The following is a 22908-nucleotide window of genomic DNA, read 5'->3' as shown; positions in this document are numbered from 1 at the left end:
AAGGAGTGTTTCTTGATTCCTCGCTTATGTTTTCTCAAAGTTTCTAGCACTTTTTCCTTCATAGCAATTTTTAGTTTATAATTAAATATTTGTGTGATCATTTGACTGATATAGAATAGACAGAAATATGTCTGCTTTGCTTTCCAGTATCTTAACATAGTGCCTGCCTCATGAAAGGTACTCAGTAACTGTTGAATGAATAAGTGGTTGATTGAAAACATGAATGAATGAAGTGATATTTGAATTCAGGTTTTTTAAAAACATATTTTAAAAATTAATTAATTTATTTATTTTTGGCTGTGTTGGGTCTTTGTTGCTGTGCACGGGCTTTCTCTAGTTGCGGCGAGCAGGGGCTACTCTTTGTTGTGGTGTGCAGGCTTCTTATTGCAGTGGGTTCTCTTGTTGTGGAGCACGGGCTCTAGGTGCGTGGGCTTCAGCAGTTGTGGTGCGCGGGCTTAGTAGTTGTGGCGCATGGGCTTAGTTGCTCCACAGCATGTGGGATCTTCCCGGACCAGGGCTCGAACCCGTGTCCCCTGCATTGGCAGGTGGATTCTTAACCACTGTGCCACCAGGGAAGTCCTGAATTCGGTTTTAATGGATGATTAGAATTTTGGCAGGTGGAGCAAACGAGTGGGAAATTCATACTTCTGAAGCAGAAAGTGTGGGTTATATTGCTCATATAATTCCAGAAGATTGGAGGAAACTAGTTTGGGGAAAGATGAAGGGTTTGGTTTTGAGTGTCTTTGATATGCTAGATTTGAAGTCTGGATATCTAGCAGGAATTTGGAAATGACTACTAAAACTGAAGCCTGAGATTGATTCCAAAGACTGAGGAATCTATTCATTCAACGGATACTTACCGAGCTTCCACTGTGTGCCAGACAACTGCACTGTAGGGAAGGGGAGCCGAAGTCTGATGGATAAGGAGCTGGCTTTGTGAAGAGCTGTGGAGGATGTTCCTGGCAGGAAAGGAACCACAAGTGTGCAGGCCTTGGGGGCAATAAATGATTTTTTTTTTTGAGGAAGTCAAAATAAAAGGAGACCACCAAGGGTCTCTAGTGAGGTGAATGGGGGGTGGAGGGTGATGGGGGTGTGTGGCATGAGGTAAAGTAGAAGAGGTAGGTAGGGCCCACATCACATGGGGCCTTTGTGGGCCATGTAGTGAGTCTCAGCTTTACAAAAGGGCATGGTGGGAAACCACTGAAGACTTTAAAGCAGGAGAGTAACAGGTATGCGTGTGTGTGTGTGTGTGTGCGCGCGTGTGTGTGTGTGTGTATTTTTTTTGGCCACGCCACATGGCTTGCGTGATCTCAGTTCCCCCACCAAGTATTGAACCCAGGCCACAGCAGTGAAAGCCTGGAATCCTAACCACTGGACCATCAGGGACCTCAGGCAGAGTATAGTTTTGTTTTTTTTTTTTGCGGTACACGGGCCTCTCACTGTTGTGGCCTCTCCCGTTGCGGAGCACAGGCTCTGGACGCGCAGGCTCAGCGGCCATGGCTCATGGGCCCAGCCGCTCCGCGGCATGTGGGATCTTCCCGGACTGGGGCACGAACCCGTGTCCCCTGCATCGGCAGGCAGACTCTCAACCACTGCGCCACCAGGGAAGCCCCCAGAGTATAGTTTTTAAAAGAGAAGTTTACCCTGACTACTGTGTGGAGAAAAGAGAGTGGCAAAGAGGGGGCCAATAAGGAGGTGTTTGCTCTAGTTTTTGAGTAAGATAATGGCATATAAGTCAGGGTGTGGCCATGGACATAGGAGGGATGTTTGCAGGATATGTTTTAAAAGTAAAACCAATAGAATTCACTAGAGAAGGAAAGGAAGAATGGTTAGTCCAGCACCCTAGGAGATATTTAAGGAGCAAAAGGAGGAGCCAGGGAAGGACAGGGAGGAAAATATGTCTTTAAAGGAGAGTCAAGCTATTGCACTTTCAGTGGGAACCAAAGGGAAGAAGATAGGTAGGTCATTGGCATATGGGAGGTCGTCAAGGTTTGATGTAGGAAAAAGCCATGCATTTATTTAGCCATCACAAGATCATTGGTGACCTTGGAGAAAGGGCTTTCAGTAGATTGGAGCACAGTTCATGAACAAGTGTGTGACATGGAAGTGAAGCAGAGCACCAGCTATTCTATGGGGGAATTGAAGAGAAAGGGAGACTGAGCCGAGAGCTCACTTTGTGCAAACTTGTACAGAGACATATGTGTGTAGTGGCAGGTTTTCTAAAAACTGTAATGGACCAGTATTCACTGAGCATCTCCTCTGTGCTAGTCACTGTGCTAGGAGCTATACCAACTCTATTCTATTTATCTTTGTCTTGAAACAATTTCCATAAAAGTGTAGTGACCTCCAAAATAAATTTCCAAATTCTAGGGACATATGGGACCTTTCTTTGGGGTATGGGAAGGAATTATTAGAGCTAAGTTTTTCTATATTTTTATCTTACCCTTTGAAATTTCTTTTTAGTGTTCTGCTTTAGATAGAATACGGTATATTTGTGTAGTAATACTTGTCAAATTTGCTGTTAAATATAGATACATTGGAGATGTACTAATTTTTTTTTTTAACTAATGGTCAAAAATGGTGGATTCTACTGGTCCTGTGAATAAAGGGGAGGTTTTGAGATGGAAAGAAAAGAAGAGGTAGAGAGAAGGGTGGGAAATTAACATGCCAATTAGTCTGCACATTGTTTGTTTGTTTGTTTGTTTGCGGTACTCGGGCCTCTCACTGTCGTGGCCTCTCCCGTTGCGGAGCACAGGCTCCGGACGCGCAGGCCCAGCGGCCGTGGCTCACGGGCCCAGCCGCTCTGCGGCACGTGGGATCTTCCCGGACCGGGGCACCAACCCGTGTCCCCTGCATCTGCAGGCGGACTCTCAACCACTGCGTCACCAGGGAAGCCCATTCTGCACGTGTTTTAAACCTCTTAAGAACCCTGTGAAGTTATTTTCCCCCATTTTACAGATAAGAAACTGAGGTCTGGAGAAATTAACTTGTCCGAGGTCACACAACCAGTTAAGTGATGGAACTGGAATTTGAAACTGGGTCTGTTTTACTTGAAAGCCTTATCACCTAGCTTATTCTTCCCCCTCTTCTTCTGCTTGCTTCTCTTTCATATTTTTCCATTTAATTCTCACAGTGATTCTACAAGGAACAGATTAAAATACCTGTTTTGCAGTTGAGGACTCTGAGGCACAAATGAAACAATCAGCACATGGTCACACATCTGGTCTGTGGCACCAGCTGGACTCCTGACCCCAGTGTTCCCCACTGTACCACCATTGCCTCTCAAGTGGACAGGACCCAGTTGAATTGTTTTGGTAAAGTGGGAGAGGAGGTTTCTAGTTATCTGACAAAGAAGGAGTGGAAGAGGGGATAGGGTTTGGAAGATAATACTTAAGAGTAACAGTTCCCATTTTTTTGAGCTCTTACTCTGTTGTTAATTACCTCATTTAGGTACTGCATTTTACAGATTTGGAAGATGAAGTTTAAGGAAGTTAAGTACCTCGAGTACCTCGACTGAGATCACACAGGAAGACTTTGAGTTCTGTCTATAACTCCAGGCCCTATGTCCTAAATCTTGCAGAACACTGCTCTTTGGAAAGTTGCTATGAGACATCAACTAGAGATGAATAAAAGATTTCTGAGCCCATTGATGGCTTGGTCCCAGTTGTATGAATTTGTTGGGAACCCAGTAAAGAAAGACTTCTGACTTTTCTGTAATACTTGGTAGCTCAGGTATGGAGAGATTGAGGAAAGGAGGGGAAGAAAAGTGTAGAATAAGAATTCAGTAAATCAGAAGAGGGCCTCAGGGTGCAGCAATGGCAGATCACAATGGATTGTGTTGTTAAGAAAAGTCGTGTTTGAAATTCATTCTTACGATAAATATTTATTGTGGTTCTGTTTGATGCAAGGTATTTTGGGATGTGGCAAAAAAAGGATGCAAAGATAGACAAGGTGGGATCTTTGACCTCTAGAAGGTTAGAGAGGGAGATAAAGTGTTTCACCACAGTGCATGATTGGAGGGTATGAGAGAGGTGGAAGGTAAGGAGAAGTATGGAAAAGTATCATCCAGGTTGGCTCATTGTAGATTGAGGGTGGCGTTAGGTAGGACTGGTCTGCTGGGTGCCATCTAGCTTCTCAGGAAGACCTCTGAGGATTTTGGTCACTGTTTCAGGTCTGGTTCTTGTAAATGGATTTTGCTTTGTACCTGGAAATGATCAGTCTTTTGGAGACAGGATTGTGTTCAGACTTGAGTGACTGTGCTCAGAATGGAATGCCAATTTTTATTTTAGAGTAAATTCCTTTCCTGTTGACTGGATCCTGGATTTTGCTAGGACATTGCTGTTGAATATCAAGAGATCTGAAAAATGAAATTTAATAACATCAAGCTTGCTTTCGTGAGCGTGGAATAATGTGACAGGAGAGTTGGTAGGCGAGAACACAGTTACAAAAAGGCTGAGATTATTGATTGCTCTCTGTATGCCAGGTATTGCACTAAGTGCTTTGCATACAGTAGGATATTTAATTCTCCCAGTGGTCCTCCTGCAAAGTAGGCACAATTATCCTCAGTTTTCAAATGAGGAAACCAAGGCTCTGTCCAAGCTGGTAGGAGGCTGAACTGAGATTGGAACCAAGTCCCTCTGACTCCAAGAACCCTTATACCCCTAACTGCTACTATATGCTCTTCCCATTTAAGCTTCATGAAGAAACCTTGTCCCATCACAGAGAAGGTGGCGTGTCGCCTCGCTGCAGTGTTTCTCTGCCTTGGGTGATCCTGGAGTCCATGTGGCCCCCTCTATTTTTTCTACACTTTTCTAAGTTTCTTTGTGGACCACACTTTGATGTGGTCACATTCTTTGTTTATTCTTTGTTTAAATATATTAATGCCATCATCCAAGCCTTTTTGTCCTCTTCTCTTCTTGCTTTTGGTTTGGAAGACATTGTATCTCTTTGGAGGGACTTTGTGTATCTTCACACATTGATTTTGTGTTGATTTTATTACCTTAATTTTATGGGTTAAGTTATGAGATTCCTCCAGCTCCTAACTTGTCAACCTCCCTCCCCAACGCCCCGCTCCCCTTCCTTCCCTACTGGATTTAAGTTCAAATTCTGAGTCTGATTTTGGAATACTCAGTCTGGCTCCAATCCAGCTCTCCAATTTAGCCATGGCTCTCTGGATCGTTAGCTATTATTATTACCATCTCTCCCTTCATGCCCACTTATGTCTCAAATTAAATCTAGTTACTTACTGAAACGATATGTCCTTGATTTCCTACTTGTGTGCCCTTGCTTCTGTTGTGTTTTTTGGCTTGAAATGTCATTCTTCCTATGAAGCCTTCTCTGATCCCTCACTGGGAGTAATCGTTTCCTCCTCTGAGTTTCACAGTGGAGGATTCTTTTATGTCTCCTTTATGGCACAGCACACTTTCTGCCATATATTTCAGCTGTTTGTGTACATGCCTTTATCTCTCCTACTAGACCATAAACTCATTGAGCAGAGCTATCTGGTTGACCTTTGTATCTCCTCTAGAGTCTAGTTCCATTCCCTGCACATAGTAGACATTGGATAGCTATTGGATGAATGGATAAGAGAATTTCAGATTTAAGTTTCTACTCACTGGTTTAGATATTTTTCCCTCTTGTTTGCTTCTCTTCATCCTTTTCCATTTCCTTTTCTTATTTCTTTTTTTGCACTGACTCATCGAACTTGTCTTCGCCACTCCCTTATCTTACCCAGATTTGCCTCATTCTTTCCCCATTAGCAGTCACTGTGTGGGAGGGAGTACCACATGTTGCTGGTCAATTTTCTCCATCCTTTGTGACTCTATTCTCTCCAGGAATCATATGACCAGCATGGGAGCCAAGTGGTGGATTACATTACCATCTTAATAAAAAGGCCATGTGTAAAGAAGAGTCTTCAAGGTTTGTTAGTATATTGCTTTCAAGTGGGAAACTTTCTGATCCACATTCCAAGGGAAAGGGGAAAAAAATCCTTGGGTGCTTGGGAAGCAGATCAAGGTAGATTCACACTGCGGGATGTGGGATGTTAGAGGCGTCTTATTTGAGCGAAGGAAAGCAGGAAGCCATAGCATCTTCTGCTAACTGTTATTGTTGGATCCCTGCATTTCTTCTACAGCTGGAAGAAACATTAGAGATTAGGGTAGTGCAACCCTCCCATTTTCCAGATGAGAAAGCAGACCCAAAGAGGCTAAATAACTTGTCCATAAAAACTGGGATATTTGTTGCCCAGCGTTTATTCCCAACACTGAATGTGGCTTGGAAGAACCACTAGCTCTTTGAAAACAATGGAAGTTTGGCTTGAAGTGGAGGCTTCAGGTCTGTAAACTGAAGGCTTTTGCAGTGCTGAAAAGTAGACTGAGGTTGGTAGCAGGTTGGATTGGGGACAGTGTTCACCAGAAGGGCCCTGTTAACTGCTGTGATCGCTCTGCGTGGTTCCCTTCTGGGGATCTGCTCACTGGGGACTGGCTGACAGAGATCTGTTCCTTCTACATTTGAAGGGAGGCCAACATTTAATAATAAAAACATTTCCAATTTTTCTTGCTCTTTTTCCCAGCCCTCATATTCCAAATTTTGTTCCAGGCTTAATTTTCTTATCTCAGCACTATTTGTGTTAAGTTTTTATTGTTTACTCTAGGTCAGATGTCAGTATGAAGCATGGGAAATCCAGAAAGTGTCTTAGAGGCTCATGATTGGTTTTTGGTCCTTTTTAGGTGCATCTTTTACCTGACTCGTGGAACTATGTATTTTGTTGTCACTGAAATACTGTCCAGTGAACCCGTGGTTGGCAGATGTGAAAGGTTACCTATTTGTGGCTAGGGAGCAGCCCTCTAAAGAGATCAGACAGCCCAGAACAGGAAGTCAAGTGCAAACAGGATGTGCTTGTCTTTACTATAACTTGTATGCCTGTGTTTTCAAACTTGGTGTGGTTAATAAGTCAAGGCTTCTAATACTTGAGCTTGGCTGAAGAAGTGTCTGCTTCTGGTTTGAAAAGGAGATAAGGCAACAAGACCTTTGCTGCCGTTGCCTTTATACAGGTGCAGAGCTTTCTTCTGGGGATCAGGTCATTCTTTCTTCCTGGTGCACGGTGGTTTTTCCTAGTTTACACCATATTGCATCCGTATATTTTATAAAATGAAACCCCTGAATTGACTGCTAATCTGTTACCTTTGGTAGATGCGGGATTCAAGCTGTGCTTGCTTATTTATTTTTTAATAACGATAGGAAGTGTTAGCCTCTAATTCACTAGCCTTTTAAATTACAGTTTCCTTTTATTGAATTCCAGGATTTCTAGCCCACCTTTTGAGTGTTTCCTGAGCAAGGTAGTTCACAAGTGACCCTGGGGTCTTTTTAGCCTTTGAAAGTTTTCTCTGTTGTGGAGGCTGGATCTAATGGCAACTGCTGAACTGTTTTGTACCTAGGCGAGTTTCTGGAGAAGAGATTAAGTAATTTGCTTGGGGTGGGGTGGTACCCAGCCGGTAAACGATCTTTGGAACCCCTGTTTTCTGAACCCCACCCCTATCCCCCGCCATTCCTTCTTGCTTGCCACTGTGAAATCTGCTTTATTATGTCTGTTAGGGAGTAATCTTGGGGTCTTTGTGGATTATTATAACTGCTTGAGTTATTTCAGAACAATGATGGTCTCAAACCATAAACTAATGAGTACAGGGCAGGTAAAGGTTTGGGTAGTGTTTTTTTGTGCACCTCGTGTCCCTGCCCCATTGCAAAGAAGACTATCCTGCCACTTTATAATTCCAGGAGCAAATGGGTGAAGTAACAGCACATCACAACATCCCTGAAAACAGCAGTTCTTCCGGGTATCAGCACAGGTGGCTTTTTTTCTTGGATCTGTCAAGGAGTGGTGAATATGAGGCAGTTTGCACTGTGTAGTGGGATATATAGGCAAAGAAGAAAACCTGAAGACCTGGTAAGCACAGGTGTTCTTCACGAGGAGATAATATGGCGCGAATACAAAGATTTTCTTTGTGGTACTGGGTGAACTAGAAATTTCCATTTCTGCTTCTTGGGATAGATACTGGGCATATCATATCCTGGCAGGAGAAGAAAACATTTCAGAAAGTCAGCATAATTTTCAGATTGAGGTCAAACATCAAGCCAAGCCCAAAGGTCTTTGGGAGGAAGGGGTTAGTCTGGATTCATCCTGGATTTATCCCCAAATCCCATCTGACTTCAGTGCAGTGCAAATAGTTACGGAGCACCAGGTAGGGCCTAGAATGTTCCATTCTCTGAATTTGGTGAACAGGAGGAGTTGAGGAGCTAAGGGACAGTCTTAAGTTATCTGGGCTGCAGGAAACGTGACAAATTTATTAGCAATGGAGTAGAATTGGAAAGAAACAGCCTAGGGCTGCATTGTGGAGAAACCATTTCTGACCACCTCAGAGAAAAGTTCTTCAGGCATTATAAAATTAAGAGCTGGTGGGAGGGGCCTGGAGTCTTTTAATTCTTGGAGGATCTTTGGAAAACTAGATGGAGCCTGGTTAAAGGTATCAGCGTTTTTTGTTTGTTTTTTGTTTTGTTTTTTTAAGTAGAGGATAGAGCAGATAAATTGTCACATTAAAGAACCTTAAAAAATTTTCTTAAAATTATTTATAGCCAACTTTTATTGAGCACCTATTATGTGCTAAGCTGTAGAAATGCCTGTTGTTTTAATTCTTTCAATTACCAGTTTCAGTGAAGCAGGCAGGTTCTATTGTTTTTGAGGAAATTACGGTTTAAAGGGATTAAATAGCACCAAAATCTAGAGTCTTTGTTCCTTCCACACCCAGTACATTTGGCTACGTAAAGAACATCATTTTGATCCTAGGCAGAATCCCCGTCCTGAAGCACTGCCTTTTCCTAGGGCAAGGAGTACCACAAACCCTCTTACCTAGTTCCTGTGTCCTTGAATGTTTTTTTTATCATGGTTACCCATTAGTCAGTCACTGTCATAGTGTCTAGTGAAAGCAGCTTCTTCAATCAGAAGGTCCAGACAAGCTTATCTGGCAAATCCTGTTCCCTGCAGAAGAGTACAAGGAGGATCAGAGTCTTTTTATTCTTGATGGGCTTTGTCATCAGTTTTGATGGAAGAAGGATCCCGGGGTAATTAAACCGCAGGTCCGTTTATTCTGTTTTCAGCGTTGTTAGAAGACTTCACTCTGCACTGCTTTCTTCCCTGATTGACTCGCCCTTTGGGGCAGAATGCCTGGGCTGCAATTAAATGTGTAGGTTTCTCTGCGGCACTGTTCAATCTATCATCTCTTCTAAAGCCACACAAAGAAGCAGCCATTTAATTGGTCAGACCCCGAGGGTGATACTTTCGCACACCCCCATTGGTTAGAATTACTTTCCCCCCGAACTTCAGAGCAGATGCTGAGGTCCCTCTGCAGATATTTGTCATGGACTAGTTGGAACCAGGGAGTTTCCAGGAACATTTATAATTTGTGATTATAAGTATGTTTTTCAGTTTTTTACAACAGTTACCACTGCAGAAAAAAAGAGCTCATTTGTTACTGGTGCAAAGTAGAACTCTCTCTTCTTCTCCCCTACCACTGCAGAAAAAAAGAGCTCATTTGTTACTGGTGCAAAGTAGAAATCTCTCTCCTTTTCCCCTCCTTCATGTTGTCTTTGTAACACTCTATGGCCTGAGACCCTCTGCTGTTCTGGTTCTCACAGCCTTTGTCCTGTTTCTCTCCCACCTGGCTTGGGGCTGTGCGCCCAGTAGCCACAGGCAAAGCTCTGCTTGGACCTGGCTGGCTGGTTGAGGTCTGTCTCTTTGATTTCCAGCATTTCTTTTCTCTGTTCTCTTGCTTCTCCATTTGCTCTTTTCATCTTTATTTGTATTCTTTGCAGTTTCATCGCAGCACCATTTCAAACCACAGCCTCCAGGAGGGCCCTGATGTCTTCTGTGCCTTTTGATGCAGGGGAGGGGTGGAAGTGACTGACGATCTTGTACATCTTTGAGGCTCTACCTTTCTGGCTTTTTAATGCTGTAAGAACCGACAATCGTAACATTTTTCTATTACTTTTAGAAGGTCAGTCTGTTCCTGTTCTTTCCTTCTTTTTCAAGCAATCCTAGCAGACGCTTAAATTATTTTCAGCGTGTGTGAGGTAGGCAGCGTTACTATGACGTCTTTCCTTAAAAGGATTCCTGTGGTTCTGTGGGTTTAAAACCCGTGATTTGCTCATCACCCTGGAATCACAGTTGTGGAGTTTTCAAGAATGAATGTCTGTCCCTCCCCCCAGTTTTTAAAGCTCTAATGCTGTTATCATTAGTAAGATTTCAACAAATACTTGGTGATCACGTTTGCCTGGCACTGAGGTTGGAAATAAAGCTGTAAAGTGACTTGCTCTTGTTTTCTGTTTTCACCTTCTGCTCCCTAATCACTGGCGAAGAACACTATAGAAAGAAGCATACGAATTGTTAAATGGTTGCTTAAATGCGGTCCTGCCAGAACGCTCATCCCCTTAGAATGCATTCGCCGTGCCATGCCGCGTGGGGACCTTGCCTGATTTTGTTCCTTTTGGAATCGCCAGTGGCTGGAAGAGGGCTGAGCAGATGAATGAATGACAGTTGTCCGGAGGTGTTCAAGATGCTGTGAGAGCACAGACGGGGCCCAGAAGGTTTCGCTGAGGAAGTAAGTGCCACATGAGGGGAGGTGGGGTAGGAGCAGGGGTCGAGGCTGAGAGAGGAACTGGAGGGAGGTTCCTGAGGCCACAGTAAGCTTGGCATTTGGGGACTGAAAGCATAGCAGGGTAGCTGGAGCCGAGAGCAAGGAGGGTGGGGCCCTGAGCTCTGATGATTGACTTTCATTATTATTAGTTTTATATCTTTATTGGAGTATAATTGCTTTACGGTGGTGTGTTAGTTTCTTTGCACAACAAAGTGAATCAGCTATATGTATACGTATATCCCCATATCCCCTCCCTCTTGCGTCTCCCTCCCACCCTCCCTATCCCACCCCTCTAGGGGGTCACAAAGCACCGAGCTGATCTCCCTGTGCCATGCGGCTGCTTCCCACTAGCTATCTATTTTACATTTGGTAGTGTATAGATGTCCATGCCACTCTCTCACTTCGTCCCAGCTTACCCTTCCCCCTCCCCATATCCTCAAGTCCCTTCTCTACATTTGCGTCTTTATTCCTGTCCTGCCACTAGGTTTGTCAGTACCACTTTTTTTTTTTTTTTTTTTTTGCTGTACGCGGGCCTCTCACTGTTGCGGCCTCTCCCGTTGCGGGTGGGATCTTCCCGGACCGGGGCACGAACCCGTGTCCCCTGCATCGGCAGGCGGATTCTCAACCACTGCGCCACCAGGGAAGCCCGGTACCACTTTTTTTAGATTCCATATATGTGCGTTAGCATACAGTATTTGTTTTTCTGACTTACTTCACTCTGTATGACAGACTCTAGGGCCATCCACCTCATTACAAATAACTCAATTTCGTTCCTTTTTATGACTGAGTAACATTCCATTGTATATATGTGCCACATCTTCTTTATCCATTCATCTGTCGCTGGACATTTAGGACTTTCATTATTATTTAATGGTTACCAGTGAAAACACTTCTTAAAAGGGGGCTAATAGAACATTAGTTGTACTTGAGACAGTTAAGTCAGAAACCCCTCTCTCCTCCACTGGACCAGCACAGGTGGGCAAGAATAGAAACTGAAATGGATCCCAAATATCGAGGAAGGGCTTTACCTTTAGGAAGTGGGCATCTATCTGGAGCACTGGTGCCCTGAGGTTGTAGGAAGTAGGAAATGCAGATGCCTTTCTGGATGTGTAAACTAAAATTCTGGATTCCCAGGAATGGCTTTTCTGTCCATGGTGCCTTTCACAAGGTCCTCAAGTGTTGAAGGTTGGCTTGGCGGGTAGGTACCCCTTTGGGTGTCCCTAGAAGGGAGCAGGAACCGGTGCGAAGCTCTCCCCGCCGCTGGCTGCTTCAGGCGCTTTCCCTGGTCTTCTCCCAGTCGGTCCGTTAACCTTGCTCTCCCAGCGCACAGGCCCTTGAAGCACTGGTGCTGAGGGTGGGGCGTGTGGATGCTGAAAGCAGCCGCCTCTTTCTGGAGGACCACAAATGACTCGAAGAACCTGGATTTACATCCCATCGCCCTCTAGTTGTGTGACCCTGCTCCAGTTACCCAACCTTCTTGAGGTCCAGCCTCTTCATTTACAAAATAACCATTTAAATTCTGAGTTTTGGGGCAGCATTACTGTATTAAACGATTCAGTAGATGGACATGTAACAACTCACTTGGCACATGTTAGGTGTTTTGTAGTGTTTTTGCTTTTTCCTTAAAAAATAAAAACTTCTAGGATCATCTGAGAAAGGGCTTCAGGACCCCGGAGTCTGAATAACTCCTCCAGTTTTCCCCTTGCCTGTGCCTGAAATACCAGCACAGGAGATCCTCTCTCTCACCCGAAGCTTTGATCATTTGTACAGAAGTGTAACGCAGGGATGGGAGGAGAGTGGAGCCAGGCCCCGGTGTCTCTGAAGTCTTCCCACACGTCTCAGTGTGAATGTAGCTCTGGGGAGAGGGAAACACTCGATCCCCATTGGTCCCGTGCCTTAGTCTAGTGCCTACTGTTTACTGAATGTCTAGTACTGCCTTCCACCCCTTATGTAAAACTGGAAAGCCCAGTAAGGGCTGCTGCCTCCATACTGAGCACCTACTCTGTGTCCAGCCTGGGGGACGCAGGTAAGTGTCTTCCTGTTACAGTGAAGCTCAGAGAGGCAACTTTCTCAAGCTCCTTCAGTGACTCACTGTTAGGGCCAGGATTTAAGGTCAAGTCTGACGGAATCGAAAACCAAAGTAAAACATATTTGGGAACTTTATTTTTTAAATATATATATTTTTACTGTTCCGTTTTCTAAAAATTTAGCCCTAAAAGAAAATTCTTATCTAGGAACGATACATTATCCATTACCCATATCTAAAGGACTGCCTTGGAGGATGGAAAACATCCATTAGGCTTTAAAGCCTTTGGGAATGCTCCAGCCTTGAGAAAGCTCCCCTGCTTATGTCCAGCCTATACACTACCCCAGCAGGGCTGTTGTTCTAATTCAGGCCTTGGGGGTTCTAAAGTTTTCTAAAGTTCCACAATATACCTGTCTCCTCTCTGACTTAGGTGTTCTGAGTTCTTCATTCTAAAATAAATATCTCAGAAATAATCTCAGTACCACAGAGAACATGCTTCCTTGTCCCACACCTGGCAAGGGAGACCCGTCTGTAGTATGGTTGACTCTGCCAGATGCCTTACTTACAAATGCCACAGTCACCCTATTTTATGCTCATTGTGTTGTCACCGGCATTTTAAATCTTCCCCCTCTGAGGTGGACCCCTCAGGCAGCTTTCCTGGAAAATTCCAGTTGCGACTCTGAGATTCTGTTTTACATTAAAGAGTTTTGGGGGAGTTTGAGTTCTTTCCAGACTAACTTCTTTTAAAAAATAAGCAACCTTCCAAGTTGAGAGATGATTTTAAACTTCAGGTGAGTTCTTCAGATAATGATTGTGTCTTTATTGTGTGGGTGATGCGATCAGCTATGTCACAGTCCCCATCTAGCCCAGTCCCTTGGGTGGTAGGAAACTCGGGCTTCGCGCGACCAGAGGGAGAGAGGGACATTGGGCTTGCCAGTCAGCAGTTGCTATTGAACAGCTGAGCTGTTGCCATTTTAGCCTTGTAACGTATAGTTTAACGATAATTTATTTTGATTTGCTATTTATGGAGCGCTTACTGTAGGTTAGGCCCTTTGTTATTTCTCAACCCTACAGTTACCTTCCAACAGGGGAGGTGTTACCCTCTTATACAGGTGAGGAAACGGACTCAGAAAGCTTAAGTAGCCTGCCCAAGGTTAGCTACCTTTGTTTTTAAAATGAATTTATTTATTTATGGCTGTGTTGGGTCTTCGTTGCTGCGCGTGGGCTTTCTCTAGTTGTGTCGAGCGGGGGCTACTCTTCGTTGTGGTGCGCGGGCTTCTCATCGCGGTGGCTTCTCTCGTTGCGGAGCACGGGCTCTGGGTGCGCTGGCTTCAGTAGTTGTGGCACGCGGGCTCAGTAGTTGTGGCTCACGGGCTTAGTTGCTCCGTGGCATGTGGGATCTTCCCAGACCAGGGCTTGAACCTGTGTCCCCTGCACTGGCAGGCGGATTCTTAACCACTGGACCACCAGGGAAATCCCACTACCTTTGTTTTAGATAAAGAACTTTTTCGTAGTCACTTTATGTCACTGTAAATATTGGCAAAATGCTTTGGGCCCTAAGCAGAGATAACTAGTACTTGCCTCATGGGCTGTATTCATAAAATATGGACTGTTTCTCTGACCTCAGCTTGTTCATTCCACAAATTATTTGGGTGCCTGCTGTGAAGTGGCCCTGTGCTAGATGATGAGGATAGAAAAGTGGAGACAGATGAGGTTCCTGCCCTTGGAGTTTATACTGTAAGCAGACAGATATAATTACAGATTATGATCATTTTCCCAAAGGAAACTGAAAGGGCAATGAGCGAGTGTGTGACTGGGGAGGATTCCTCTAAACAGGTGACACCTGAGCAGAGACCGGAGGCTGAGAAGGGGCAGTAGCGGCAGGGGAGCAAGTGCAGGGACCCCGCGGCGGGGGGGCGGGGGGTGGGGAGCCTGGTGTCCTTGAAGAGCTGAAAGGGCACAAGGCGCGAAGCTTAGTAAGTGGTCAAGAAAGTAGCAGGACATGAATTGCGGAAGTGGGCCGGGGCTGGCGGCATACGTGGGGTCTTTTAACCGTGTAAGGAGTGGGAGTTTTTTTTTTTAAACATCTTTATTGGGGTATAATTGCTTTACAATGGTGTGTTAGTTTCTGCTGTATAACAAAGTGAATCAGCTATACATATACATATATCCCCGTATCCCCTCCCTCGTGCGTGTCCCTCCCATCCTCCCTATCCCACCCCTCTAGGGGGTCACAAAGCACCGAGCTGATCTCCCTGTGCTATGTGGCTGCTTCCCACTAGCATCTATTTTACATTTGGTAGTGTATATATGTCCATGGCACTCTCTCACTTTGTGCCAGCTTACCCTTCCCCCTCCCCAAGGAGTGGGAATTTTATTTTATTTTATTTTATTTTATAATTATTTTTTTTTTGCGTTACGCGGGCCTCTCACTGTTGTGGCCTCTCCCGTTGCGGAGCACAGGCTCTGGACGCGCAGGCTCAGCGGCCATGGCTCACGGGCCCACCCGCTCCGCGGCATGTGGGATCTTCCTGGACCGGGGCATGAACCCGTGTCCCCTGCATCGGCAGGCGGACTCTCAACCACTGCGCCACCAGGGAAGCCCCAGGAGTGGCAATTTTAAATTCTCAAATGTCATGGGAGTCCATGAAAGAGCTTTAAGTGTTCTTGTCAGGGAAGAAAGAAAGAATTGTGGAGAAAAAACTGGAGAGAGGCAAGAACTAAAGCTGGGAAACTAGTTAGGAAGCAGCTCTCTTGTCCAAGAAGCCTATGAGAGACCCTGGAAATGCAATAGTACACAAAGTCCCTGCCCTTGTGGATTTTTAAATTCTAGTTAGGGAAGGCAGTTAACAAGTAAGCAGTAACACCAGCTAGTACTAAGTGTTAGGCATGAGATTAGGAAGTGACAGTTAAACTGAAGGTGAATGACAAGAAGGAGCCAAGCACGTGATATTCTGGGGAGAAGAGTCCGGGCGGGAGGAACAAACAGCAAATTCAAAGGGCCTAAGGAGGGAAATGTGAGTAATAGATGAGAGATGCGATCTAGACCACTGTCGGGGGCAAGGGAGATGGAGATGGGCACTGATGAATCTTCAGCTTGAGAATGGTGTTTAAAGCCACCTGACTGGGGTCTCCTTGGGAGAGAGAGTGTGGATGGGGAGGACATGGAAGACAACCTAGGCACTGGCAAAACTTAAGAACAGAGGGAGGGGGGCAGCACAGAGGCTTTGAGGCAGGAGGAAAACCAAGGGTGCAGAGTTCTGGAAGCTAAGAGATGCCTAGAGGGGAGAGCTTTTCCAGGAGAAAGGATGGGTTGCCTGTGTCCAGCCCTGCTGGGAGGTTGAGGAAGATGAAGCTAGAGGGTGTCACTCGGACCTGGCCACTTGGAAGTCCTGGTGACCTTACAAAGAAGAGATTAGGCAGAGTGATTGAGTCAGGCTAGACTGGAGAAGGTTGAAGAGTGAATTAGAGGTTGAGGAAGTACAGTCGAATATTTGGAGAAATTTTGATGTAGAGAGAGCAGGACCTTTACTGCGGAGTGGCGGGTGTGGAGTCAGCATGTTGCGGGGTTTTGTTATTTGTTATTTTTATTTTCTTTTACAAATTACAAATATTTTATTAGATGCTTTAAAAACTCTTTTTATAAACTTCAAAATATAACTAGAGAGGGACTTCCCTGGTGGTGCAGTGGTTAAGAATCCGCCTGCCAATGCAGGAGACGCGGGTTCGAGACCCTGTCTGGGAAGATCCCACATGCTGCAGAGCAACTAAGCCCGTGAGCCACAACTACTGAAGCCCACGCGCCTAGAGCCCGTGCTCCGCAACAAGAGGAGCCACTGCAATGAGAAGCCCGCACACCTCAATGAAGAGTAGCCCACGCTCGCTGCAACTAGAGAAAGCCCGCGTGCAGCAACAAAGACCAATGCTGCCAAAAAAAAACCCCCACAACATATATATATACACACACACACACACATACATATATATATATATATATATATATATAGCTAGAGAAGTGTACAAATTCTAAGTGTACAGTTTGATGAATTTTCACAAAGTAAACATCTATATAACCAGCACTCAGATTAAGCAACAGAACATTACCAGAAGCCCCCTTGTGCCCCCTTCCATCTACTGTCGGAGGATAACCCCTCTGCGATTTCTAGCACCATATAGTAATCTTCCTGTGTTGGAATTTTATATAAATGGAATCATTTAGTTTGTATTCTTTTGTGCCTATCTTCTTCGACTCAGTATTATAAGATTCATCTTTACCATTGCATGGATCAGTAGTTTGTTTATTCTCATTGCTGTATGAATATACCTTTATTTCTCCATTCTACTGTGGATCGACATTTGGATCTTTTCCACCTTGGGGCTATTACAATAGAACTGCTGCAAACGTTCTTGTATACTTCTTTTGGTAAACATGTTTCTGTTGGGTATGTACCTGGAAGTGGAATTGCAAAGCCCTGGTGGGGGTGTGTGTGTGTTTACAAAGTGGTTGTGCCAGTTCATATTTTTTGCCAGCAAAAAATCCTTGTCAACACTTGCTAGTATCAGTCTTTTCCATTTTAGCCATTCCAGTGGGTGTTTGGTGGCAACACATTGTGATTGTAATTTGTACATGCATTATGACAAGGAAGAGTTTTTTAAGTCTGGGAGGTCCTGGAAAGTGTCTGTGTGCTGATGGGAAAGCTCCAGTAGAGGTGGAAAGCAGACGCTCAGGGGGTAATAGGCTGCGGGGCAGACAGACTGATATATTTTTTTTTTTTGGTGGAATCGGGAACACTTCTCTTGTGGCCTACGGAGTGTAGGCTTCAGGGTCTAAGCGACTTAGGTTCAAATTCTGGCTTTACTGCCCATTAGCTATGACCTTTAGCGAGTTACTTAACTTCTCTGAACCTTGGTTTTCTTACCTGAAAATGGGAAGAACTAATCTGCCTTGCCAGATCGTTGTGAGAATCACATGAGATAACACTAGGTAGTACCTAGCTCAGTGCCTGGCAGATAAGCAGCATTCTTCCGGCAGAGTATGGCTACTTTCTTCTTTACTTCTCAGAATATGTAATTACTTGTACAGTTATTTCAGAGAGGCATGGCTAAGCCATATTGAGAGGTTTTTCGTAGCATTTCCTTTCAAAGCCATTGCACTGCAGTTCCTTTCAAAGTCATCCTTTAATTGCTTTTTAAGGATGATATACAAGATGAAGCAAAGACCATTCTGTATTAATGTTCCAGAACGTTGGACACTTTCCTTTCTGCACTTAGCAGCATAGATGCTTTTGATAATTCCAGCAATACAGTAGTGACAGTAGGCAAACCACCCTCAATAAACTGGAGATGATTCTTTAAGGCTTGCAACTAGCCATTTTCTGATTTGTCATGTCATAAAGGTACTTCTTTGAGGATTGGGGGCATTTTAATTAGGTTTTTTCCAAAGGATTTTTGTAATGTCTTATACGGTGGGTTCACCATAAGTATGTTAATTCCAAGATGTTGCTGTCTCTGCATCCGGGTAAAGCCTGTAGCTTGGGACACAGAGCAGTTAACTAAAATCAGAACAGATTGGATGAGAATCTTGGGGGCCTCAACTTTAGTGCCTTAGATTTTGGTGGTTAGCAAGGTGGTTTTGGAGTTGCATTGCACACTCAGAGATTTTACTAAGATGCTGATGTTCTGACCTTTTTACTCCGTGGGTCCATTCTGACCCTTCTTCTCTCTTCCATGGGAAAGTCCATGACAACCACTGATCCACTTAAAATCATTCGTCTCGAGCAGGCGGACAAGTAGAGAAGTGATTGTTTTAAAATTACTTAGTATTCTAGGACTTAATAGGGAGAAATAACAGTATCTGCCCTCTTGCCTCTAACTATGGCTGTACTCAGCCTACCTGGAATAGGTCACTTATCTTATCCTGTTCTCAGCACTGTAATTTTCCTGTTCAACAGCGTTCCGTCTCCCGAGAAATACCAGCTTACTTATCAAGCTGACAAAACCCCATGTGCGAGCTAGCCGTCCTTGCCTCCTACCGCTGGGTCCTCCGCAGGGAATAGTACATTTTCGTGTTCACCCCAGCCCTACATCTCCCGTCTTCTTTACCCTTTAGGCAAATTGGAAGAGGAGAGCCTGGCAGGTTTCAAACAAACACAGTAGGAGCGCAGTCAGACTGTATTTGGAAATTAGATCGCCAAGTCCCATCTTTTCTGAAGAGGGTGAGGGGAATTGGCGAAGGAATTTTCAAGCCCTCGGTGAAGATTTGATGATAATTTTCTTTGCAGATCAGAAAGAGGTTTGCAGATAAGAGAGAAGTTTTTCACAGTTGTCAACCTAGGGAGAATTCTTTATACATCCCACAGTTGGTTCCACTTTCAGTCCTTAAGTAATAGATGCCACATGTGTGTCTCTGTTTAGGGCTGATGGATGCAACGTACTCCCCAAAGAAGAATGGTATTTGTACGGCAGTGTTAAAATGACAAACTCTTTGCCTTCACTCCCTGAAATGACCCTGAATATAGTTCTTATTTAGGCTTAGGGCTTTCCAGTTTGGCAAGACCACATTAAGAAGTGTGTGTTTTGGTAGTTAAATATACGTCACAAAGAGTAGAAGCCTAGTTTGCTGACTTCAGTGGGCCTGTTCTGTTAGGGTGAGCAGGTCTAAGGTCTTTTTAGCACTGGAGACTCTTCCCCAGTGACCGCTGCCCACACACCCACAACCCCAGGATGAGGCTGCATTCTCCACCCATACGTGGGGCCGGTGGAATAACCAAGGGGCAAATTTCAAGTCTTCCCACACAGCCAGGTCCTTGTAAGAGTAGCCAAATACTCCAACAGGCTGACGGCGTTTCTTTCAGAGCTGTTCAGAGGAGGCAGGCAGTTAAGTTTAGAGCCAAAGTTAGAGGATGGAAATAGTGCTGAGGAAGACAGGTCCTCTTGATTCCCAGCTAAGGAAAAGCTTTCTTAGCTTCTGTACCAGGAGGGCCGAGTTGAGCTGTATATATATCGTGCCTGACTGGGCCCAGAGTCCCCGGGGCAAGGACCTTGTGGAATTCACTTTTGGTCTCCCCGGTGCCCAGCACATCTGGTGCTTCCCAAGTGCTTGTAAAAGCACATGAAATGAAACAAGGTACAGCTGGCCGGCTTTCCAGAGTTCCCGACTGATGGTGCCTTACCGAGTGGGTCTACCCGTTCCGTGACAAAGTCTTTACCTCTTAGGGAAAAAAATTGCAACACGTGGATTCCCCTTGTGTGGAGGAGAGTGTTTTCTTCTTGTGGTTAAATATTTCATTCTTCCATCTCTCTCTGCTAATGCCGTCAGCCTGTCTTTGGTTCCATCTGTCTTCACCTCTGTTCCACCCTCTGGTGAAGGAGGTCGTAGCCCATCCCCACGTCTCATCGCTTGGTCACTGTTCTCCCCGCTCTTGGTTGTCGCTCCCGTCATTCACTGCCAGCTTCCCTTCTTCCTTCAGCTCTTAGTCTTGGGGGGTTTCCTCTGCGGTCTATGAATACGTCTACATTTCTCTTATCTCATGACCTCTGCTGCCTTCTCTCTTCCCTTCGCAGTCAAACGTTTCTAGAAGGAATAATTTATCCTTAAAGTCTGGCAAGTCCTCACTTCTCATTCACTTCCCAACCTGTGGTTACCGGTCAGCTTGTCTCTTCCTAAACTGCTCGGGCATGGAGCACACTCACAGCTTCCTAAAACTAGGTCCATCGCATTCTTCCGCGTGTTCTCCTCTCTGGGTCATTAGACAACGTTGAAAATTTCTTTTTGAAATTCAAGGCACTGTTCCTGTCCTCCCACCTCTGAGCATGCGTCGTTCCTTCCTCTGTGCTGGTTGGTTCTCCTCTGCTTGCTCTTCAGATCACACGTTCCCGAGGGCTCTCCCAGGCTGGCTTCTCTTCTGCCCCAGACTGTCTAACCAGCCTTCTGGCCCTCTCTGACTGTGCATACTTTCCAGTAGGCGAGGATCCGCAAACCTTTATCTTCAGCTGACACGGTGCTGTGCATACATCAGCAGGTCCCACAGGTACAAAACTCAACTCAGAATCTTAACCTGCCCCCGCTCCCCATTTCACACACAGACACATGCTCTTCCCGAGGGCTTTATCCCAGTCAACCATTCCACTCTCTCTCCTGTTGTGTAACTCAGAGAGCCAGCGTCTGCTCTCCCCTCCCCCCCACCTCTTCAGTTCATTGCCACATCCTGCTAAGTTTGTCACAGATCTAGCTGTCCCTTTCTCTTTTGCCCATATCCTCATATCTTTCTTCCAGCCTGCCCCTCTCAGATTTGTCCTCCACACCGCTTACTGCTGTAAGTGGCCACTCTAAAATGCAAATAAGATTGCACAACCTGGTTGTCTGAACCCTTCATTGTGTCCCACTACCTATAGGATAGAGTCCAGACTCCTTACCATGGAATACAAGGTTTTTTTTTTAAAAATGGCTGCTTGTTTACTTGCTGTGCTCTCAGCCACCCTTACCCTTACCTTTGACCCAACCAAGCATTTTGTAGTTTCTTTAATGCTCTGGTGCATGCTCTTGGTTTTTTCTTGAAAAGTCTTTTTGCTCTTGACTTTCTGGTCCATAATAGTGTTAACCGACCAGGGTTCTCGGCCTCCTTTATCAATAGAAATTGATAAGAGGCCAGATGAGATATTCAGGCAAGGCTTTACTGGGGCCCCTGCTGCAGCAGGAGGGAGCAAAAACAAGCAGGAGGTTGCCTTGCTTGCTGCCTTGCTGAGCAGGGGTGCAAGCTGTTTCCTTATGTGGGATGAGGGTAGGAGCAGGTCCAGGGGTCAGACTGGAGGGCTGGCTGGGGTGTTCTGCCCACCCCTCTGGCAGTGGTGTGTGCAGGGGTCATGCGCAGTGCCCTGCTTTTGCTCCCTGCCTTCGCTCCTGGCTCTTTAGGAGTGGCAGTTGGGTTTTTGGTCTTTTTGTATCTTGTCCATAATTTGCCCCAGTGCATGCACGTAGTTATTTTTAGTACCTTATAGTTTATTTGTATTTTGTTGCTCCAGGAGACGTTTGTCCAGGTGAAGCATTGCAGCAAAGGGTCTCGGGGTCCCAGCCTGTCTCAATAGGATATGTCTTCCCTGGTCACTCCTCCACCCCTGAGGAGCTGATCATTGTTCCCATCTTTGTAACCCCCTTACACTGCACAAACCTCCGTTAAAGCACTGATCACCCTGAAATTTCAATTTTTGGTTTTACATTTCTAGTTCCCCTACTAGACCATGAACTTAGGTAATCGACCATACTCACCTAGCATTGGAGACAGCAAGGCATTGGCTCCTCTAAGGGCTGCACGCACGAATGAGTGGAGGATTTGACAAGTTAGTGAACCACCCACAGCTTTGTCTCAAGGCTGCTCTGCTATTCCCCTTCCCCTGACCTCATTCAGTTAATTCACCCATCCTGCTGATTCTTTCAAAGATCTATCTGTCCACATTTGGGACAAGCCCAGAAAGCCAAATGGTAATTGTGAAATCTCTAGGTTTACTCTTTACCTGTGCTGTCTCAGAGACATTGCAGTGAAAGCATTGTTATGATGCTAGTAGCAACAACTAAGGTTTATTTAGTGCTTTACAGCCTGGAGAATGTCAGATGAGAAAAATGAAGTACAGAAAGGCTCTGACTTGTTAGAGGTAGGTAACAGCCCAGGTCTTCAGACTCCAGATCCTCTGATCTTTGTATTATTACACACTGTTTCAGATGCTTCCATCAACAGGTGATTTAAAGAGTTACAAACTTCCTCTTTCGGAGGGCTGCTACTCTGCTGTTGCCTGCAGTGTCTTGCCAACAAATAACTCAGTTATTTAACTGCTCTGGGCTTCATTATTCCTTGCGAATTCGTAAGGCAGATTAAGTCCCCGTTTTCTGGGAATTGAGAGTCTTCCGACAAGTCACAGTGAGTCAGAGAGAAATGTTTTTGATGTGAAGGAAATGGAACAAATGTGTGGTTAGTTAATCTTTAAATATTGTATGTGATTCATTCATTCAGTAGTACTTGTTGAGCCACCCATCTGCTGGGCACTGTGTGATTGTCATGGTCCCTGCTCTCATGGGGGTCATAGGCCACTGGGTGACACAGGTATTAATCAGACATGCCTGCAAAAGTGAATGCATGTATTATTGGAGGCAGTGTTGGGAAGCTGGAAAGGCCCTGGAGTAATCACGAGGCCGAAGGTTATAGC

The 22908-nt window shown here is 45.1% G+C and overlaps 1 protein-coding gene across 4 annotated transcripts in view; it reads left to right on the top strand.

Moving 5' to 3' along the window:
* Positions 1–22908, top strand: part of RFFL (ring finger and FYVE like domain containing E3 ubiquitin protein ligase) — a 67624-nt gene that overhangs the window by 25511 nt on the left and 19205 nt on the right. The window contains exon 1 of one of the 4 annotated variants that reach the window (XR_008619227.1): positions 10552–10649. The exons of the other annotated variants lie outside the window; for them this stretch is intronic. The gene's annotated coding sequence lies outside the window, so the exon portion shown is untranslated. Of the gene's footprint in view, positions 1–10551; positions 10650–22908 lie in introns of those variants that run through there. 4 annotated transcript variants of the gene reach the window in all.

This window comes from Physeter macrocephalus, chromosome 14, assembly GCF_002837175.3.
Source record: "Physeter macrocephalus isolate SW-GA chromosome 14, ASM283717v5, whole genome shotgun sequence".
NCBI lineage: Eukaryota > Metazoa > Chordata > Mammalia > Artiodactyla > Physeteridae > Physeter > Physeter macrocephalus.
Note: the sequence above shows the minus strand (reverse complement) of the source record. Positions and strands in the feature narration are given on the sequence as shown.